Source organism: Lathyrus oleraceus, chromosome 5 (assembly GCF_024323335.1).
Source record: "Lathyrus oleraceus cultivar Zhongwan6 chromosome 5, CAAS_Psat_ZW6_1.0, whole genome shotgun sequence".
Lineage (NCBI taxonomy): Eukaryota > Viridiplantae > Streptophyta > Magnoliopsida > Fabales > Fabaceae > Lathyrus > Lathyrus oleraceus.
The window spans coordinates 295863024-295869430 of NC_066583.1; the positions used below are offsets into that span (position 1 = coordinate 295863024).

A 6407-nucleotide genomic window follows, 5' to 3' on the forward strand; every position below is an offset into this window, starting at 1 on the left:
ACTATGTTGGAAGATAGTAAGGATGTAATGATTGAAGCATCTCGATCTGTCGAGAATATAGGAGATGTCACTGGTATGACTAGAAGTGGTCGTATGTTTGCTCCATCACCTCTCTGAAATGTTGATTATGTGACACTAAGTAAGAAAGTGCATGTTAAAGATCCTGTTGTGGTTAATCAAGAACCTGTGGTTGTTGGCCCGTCTAATGAACCTAAGAAGAATGATGATGCCGAACAATTACTAAGGTTAATCATAAGAAGTGATTACAAGGTGGTAGATCAACTCCTTCAGACTCCGTAAAAAATATTAGTGTTCTCTTTGTTGCTAAACTCCGAGGCTCATCGAAAATCTTTGGTGAAGGTGTTAAAGCAAGTGTATGTGGATTATAATGTGACAGAGGATCAATTTGATGGTGTTCTAATGATTAGAAACTTTGGCCTTATGCCAATGAATTTTAAACTCTTTTCTTAAATCAAATTTGTAAATAAACTTAATCATATTGACTTAACATTTCAAAAAGACAAAAATAACTAACAACTTCATTCAAACTTTTGGCTCTTTGTGCCTTTTCATTTAAACTTTAGTTAAAAAGCAATTCACCAACTTTGAACTTTTTACCACAAACTATGAGATTTTGATGCCTCATTTTTATGTTGGTACATAGGCACAAGTCCGAAGGTCTTGTCAAACACAAAAATATAATTAATGAGTTCTTTTCTCATCCCCACACTCTATTTTTTCTCAAACATCTTTTTTACCAAACACATATGCACACATAAAAAAGGGCTCCCTAGGAGTACCTAGGACACTTTGGGTGCTAACACCTTCCCTCTGTGTAACCAACCCCCTTACCTGTAATCTCTAGAATTTTATTAGTTTTGATTTGAAAACTTCTTATCTTTGGGTTTTGTTCGTACTTTTTCCTTTTCCTTTGGAAACAATAAAAGCGCGGTGACGACTCTGGTTTTATTGACTTCAAGCTTATCTATAGCTTGAAGGTCATGAATTTACTGCTACAGAAGCAACGCAAAGGGATGTCATAGTACTAAGCCAAAGTAGTGAGAGATCTATAGTCCACATTCTCATTCACTAGGTCCAGAATGTTTCCATAAGCTACGTAGCATTTGTACTTGACAGGTGCCAATCTGGAACTCAAGGCTTACAAACTGTCCATTCGAGGTTCCTTGTATCGGAAGGTAAAATGTGATTTTCCTTGGAGGAGGATTCATGATTACTTTGGAAAATGTCCTTGTAATTTCCTACAATAAACACCAGACACTAGAGCTTTATTTTTGTGTTGTTTATGCATATGATGCATGAATGTATGAATGCATGGATGAACGGTGCATAATCATGGTTTTCACAAGTTGAACACATAAGCAGGCATAGTATCACGGGTTTGAGATACAGATGGAGGATAACGCCGATTGTTTTCCACTTAGGGATCTTACTAGGTATGATCTAGGATTATAGACAAGAACCCCAAAGTCATTGATTCATCTGATTGTTTGTCGCTTACGGCAAAAGCATGCCGACCAACAACTCCATCAAATCATTTAGTCTGGGTGAGATCTTCATATCGACCCTCATGAGAAAAGATTCTCGGGGACCCGTACTACGCGACCATCGACGTTGGGTTCTAGACAAAGGTCTTAGAGTCATGGATTTCCTTGACTGATTTCCGCTTATGACAAAAGCATGTTGGTCGACAACTTCATCAAGAAAATTTACTCTGAGTGAGATCTTCGTACCGACCCTCACGAGAAAAGCTTCTCGGGAACCCGTACTACGCGACCATTAATCTTAATTGGCCAAGGGTTCAATGTTCTACAAAGGTCCTTAGAGTCATTAATCCTAATGAAAATATTGATCGCTTACGCCAAAATCTTGACGGTCATCAACATTCTCAAAAGAATCTATTCTAAGCGAGGTTTTCATATCGGCCCTTACGAGAAAAGCTTCTCGGTGCCCCATACTACTCAACCTCTCCTATCTCAAGTTCTCACTCTAGACTCGGGTAGAGAGTTTTTCCCACAAGGTTTCTTGCAATCAAGGTAGTATCCATTCAATACCATAACATAGGAGCCACATAACAAATATCCAATGAAAAGTTAGAGCAAAAGGCAATAAGTAAGGCAAGTAATGCAAAAGGATAAACACCCAAACATGCGAGGAAACAACCTAAACTAGGTTTGACTTGTTTAGGGAAGGGTCCCCAACAGAGTCGTCAGTTGTCGTTACGCAAAAAATACAGAGTCACCATTGTTTTTGTTTATTCCAAAGGAAAGGGAAAATATCGAGAAAACCCCCAAAGAATGGTCATCGCAATCACGAATAGGTTAGGAAGTCGGTTATGCAAGGGGAATGTATTAGCACCCCTCACATCCATGGTACTCCATGGGAAACATCTAAGATGTCTACGCTTGAATGGGTGTTGTTGTCTTAATGCTTACTTTCTAAGAGTTTTACGGAGTGAAAATGGATTTTTTATTAGTGTGCTTGCCAAGGATTTGGGTCATCGTGCCTACGTATGCCCACTTATTGAAGTGAGAAATCAGAGCCCCGTAGTTCGTGGTATAAAATGTTTGTTTGTTTAGTTGATTTTATACCTTGAGAAAGGGTTTTTGAAGTGATGTCCTAAGGCTCAAACAAAAGGTTTGATGAGTTGACATTTATTTTAGGTTTTTGAAAAGAGCTTGTTCTTTACTTCGGATTACACTAAAGACTATGGGTAGAGGTGAATATCTCGAACTACCAAGCCAAAAGTCTTGTGTTCAAAATACTCAGAATGAGTGTAGGAAAGCTCCATTCTCATCCGTTATCTACCACTTAAGGCTTGTGGCGTACAATCCTAATCGTATTTTTTATGTTTTGAATTTGATTTGAGAAAATACCGCTTGACGTTGGATCAAGGGTTTGTTTATTGTTTATGAAATAGTAACGATCCTAAATCCTAAGGTTAGCTAACAAGCAACAACAAGACAAACAAAATCGAGTAAAAAGTACGCCAACATGGGGAGAAGGATACATGAAAAATACAAGGGATTTGTGCGATAAATTAAAGGTCTCATTGTAAGGTAGCCCAAGAGAAAGCCTTGTGTGTGCATTGTGTCCTAAGCTAGCAATTGGATAATGGAATTACAAATCATGTTTCTCTAAGGTAGTGCCATGAATGGAAATCATACTTGCAATAAAAGATTACAAGTTCTCAGAAACTCCAAGTTGCTTAGGTCAATCACAAAAGTCGAAGTCCAAATTCAAGGGTACTAACAAGTCCTCTAAGTATCCAAGTTTAGGCCATACACAAGGACCATATTGTCCATAATACTCCATGTCTAATGATATGGTCAAACATTAAGTCCATAGTCCTATAGTCCTCAAATTAAATCTCTTTAGTCTTTTCCATTTTATCATGTTTTTGTTCATTTTAGATTGAATATCAAAATAAAGCAATAATGGTGAAAAATGGTAATGATGAATGAGAATTATGATATACAAAGTAAAAAAATAAATTGCACGAATTTAAATCTTAGAAGTTAGGTGCGTAATGTAGATGTTAGGGGCGTAATATAAATGTTAGAGATTAGATGTTAGAAATCAAGTTAAAAGGAACCGATTACTTGAGATTATCTATCCACAAATCAAATGACTCAAAATATGGTGTATCAAAGGACAACCTATAAATGATTCAAAGTATCGAAAATGATCCAATGATCATTTGTCAGCAAGTTTGAATCAAAGAAAATTAAGTCAACCAAAATGTCCATCTATCAATGATTTAAAGTATGGAAGATTTATCAATCAAGCCATCAAAACAAAGTGAAAAGAAATACAAATCAATGGTTAAGTATTAGAGATTAGTAGTTAGAATTAATCAAAATCAAAATTGCAAGAAGAAAAGAAAATTAAAATCAAATATTAATATTCTAATTAATCTATAATATCCTAAAATTCTAATTATCTAGTTCTAAAATTAATCTTAACTAATTAACATTCTAAAAATCAATTAACTCTTAAACAAAATAATATTCTAAAATCAATATTCTAAAATTCTAAAAATCTAATTCTAGAATTAATCCACATGAATCTAATTAAGTAAATCAGTCAAAAACAAATGAATAAAAATACAGACCCAATTAGGGATGGCAATTTGACTCATCCCCAATGGACACCTGCAAATTTACCCACAACGGGTAGGGTAAAAACCCGCAAAAATGGATACGAACATGGACTCGGATAATTACCCATAAAAAAAGCGGGTACAGGTGCAGGTATGGGCACCTTGGTACCCAGCCCGCCCCATACCAACACACTATATATTTATGTAATTTTATTTTTATTTATATATTTTAGTTTATATTATTATATAAAAATATATGTCTATCGATTATAAAACGTATATCAATGTTAAGTCATTACATATTTAATATAAGTGTTTGTTTATTTCAACAATAAATTATTTGAATTTTTTTTAATGTTTTTAAAAACTTAAAATTATATGATATTTTATAATTGATCTATTTATTTTTAATAGGAATGCGGGTCACGGGTACGGGTATGGGTACTTACATACCCATAGGCCACAAGTACGGATGTTAACTTTGACACCCAAGCGGGTATGAATTCGGGCACGGAAATTTTTTCAAATCACGGATATAGGGATGAGTATTATAGTACCTGCCTATTGTCATCTCTAGACCCAATGCTAAGGTCCAGGTATCCACGTCCAGCTCAGCCAGTGGAGTGTTGAATCGTTGGAGGGTGCCAAGAGCACACAAATGGGCCTAGAAGCCCAAGCTGGAACAAGAATAATAATAAAAAAACGGAGGGATTGAACCTCCCTTGGGCCAAACGAGGCGCTGATCTATGATTCCTCAATGTTATCAAAACACCACACGCAGTAAAAAGGATGCAAATGACCAGCCATTCTCGTCGGTGTCTCTCTCCTTAACCAGAACACAAAACGCGAAATCACGTCACCTACTTCGATTCCAAAATCAACACTAACATAATCACATAAAAATTATCCACACACACTCGATTCGATGACTAAACCTCACGAGTAAGCACGGATTTGGATCGACAACAATCGAACGGATCTCCAAGCTTCGCGGCGAGCTATGGCGAGCATCAATCGAATCCTTAAGTCGTTGTATTTCATCAAGATTAAGCATAAAATTGCGTTAGCGTGTACCTCTTAGAAGTTCAACGTGAGACGATTTCCAGGTATTCGTTTCGCTCCTCCTCTCTTCTTCGCGATATTGCTTTCAATTCTCGCTTATGCTTGGCATTGTTCTTGAGTTCGTCGTTGTCTGCTTGGGCTAGTTAACTCCTAATTTGATGCTGCTGTGTGTTTCTGACTCAGCTTTTGAATGATTTACACGGATTGCGGTGGTGCAGTGAGCATTGATTCGTGATAGTCGTTCTGACTTTGTTATTGTTTATTCTGTGTTGTAGTGATGAATGAACCAAGAAGAACTTTCAAAGCTCCAGTTTGAAGCAAGTTGAAGATGATGAAGATGGGAGCGCAGGAATTCTTCGCGTGCAGGTGAGAATGGTTGGTGTAAAAACCCCCCCTCTTGCGATGCCATTTCAGATTGCTTTATAGAGTTAATCAATAGGGGTAGTTTAGGACTTGTGATTGAAGTTTGTTATGAAAGTTTTGGATTTGCAGCTGGTCGCGTTTCTCATTGCGTTTTGCACCATTTCCGTGCATATTTGTATTTCAACATTGAGATTCTCTTCAAATTGCATTGTTTTTTTGTATTTGATACTTGCTTTTGGATTTTGCAATTTGGTGTTTGGGCTTTGCTTTCATGTTAATTACTTGTTCAAAATTGGAATCACCATGTTTGAATTCTCTACTAGAAAACAAATTTGAGATGGATGGGCCAAAGCCTTCTTGCCAATTAAGCAACCATGGCCCATGCTTGGAGACTTGATATATGATGCATGAACTTGGACTAAATAACATGCTTTATGTTGATTACAAGAATGATGCAACACTTAGATTTGAATCCAAAAATAAGACATCCTATTTGGACATCTAAAATCAACTTGAAAATGATGAAATAACTATGGACATTTATGCAAGATGAAATGATTAATAAACAAGTATGGTTCTTATATTGAAATTCAAACAAAGGTTCCTTACTAAATCCAAATTTGAACACATGTCATGAACCGTATATCATGCAATGGGTAACACAATGATGAATCTAAAAATAACATCCCGCGGACCTATGGATCCAGATGATAACAAGACTTGCAAGTCAAGCAAACCAAATGGCTTGGATTTGAAGAAAGCTCATTATACTTATGAAACATGACATGTCCTAATATGGATTGAACTAATGAAATTCAAGCCCTAGGGTGACTTATGAATGAACCAACTGATGATATGAGCT

The 6407-nt window shown here is 36.4% G+C and overlaps 1 long non-coding RNA gene across 1 annotated transcript; it reads left to right on the forward strand.

Moving 5' to 3' along the window:
- Positions 1 to 4822: 4822 nt before the first annotated feature.
- On the forward strand, positions 4823 to 5766 carry LOC127084068 (uncharacterized). The gene is made up of 2 exons (XR_007788616.1): positions 4823 to 5226; positions 5458 to 5766. It is a non-coding gene; the product is annotated as an uncharacterized LOC127084068 (long non-coding RNA).
- The last annotated feature ends 641 nt before the right edge of the window (positions 5767 to 6407 follow it).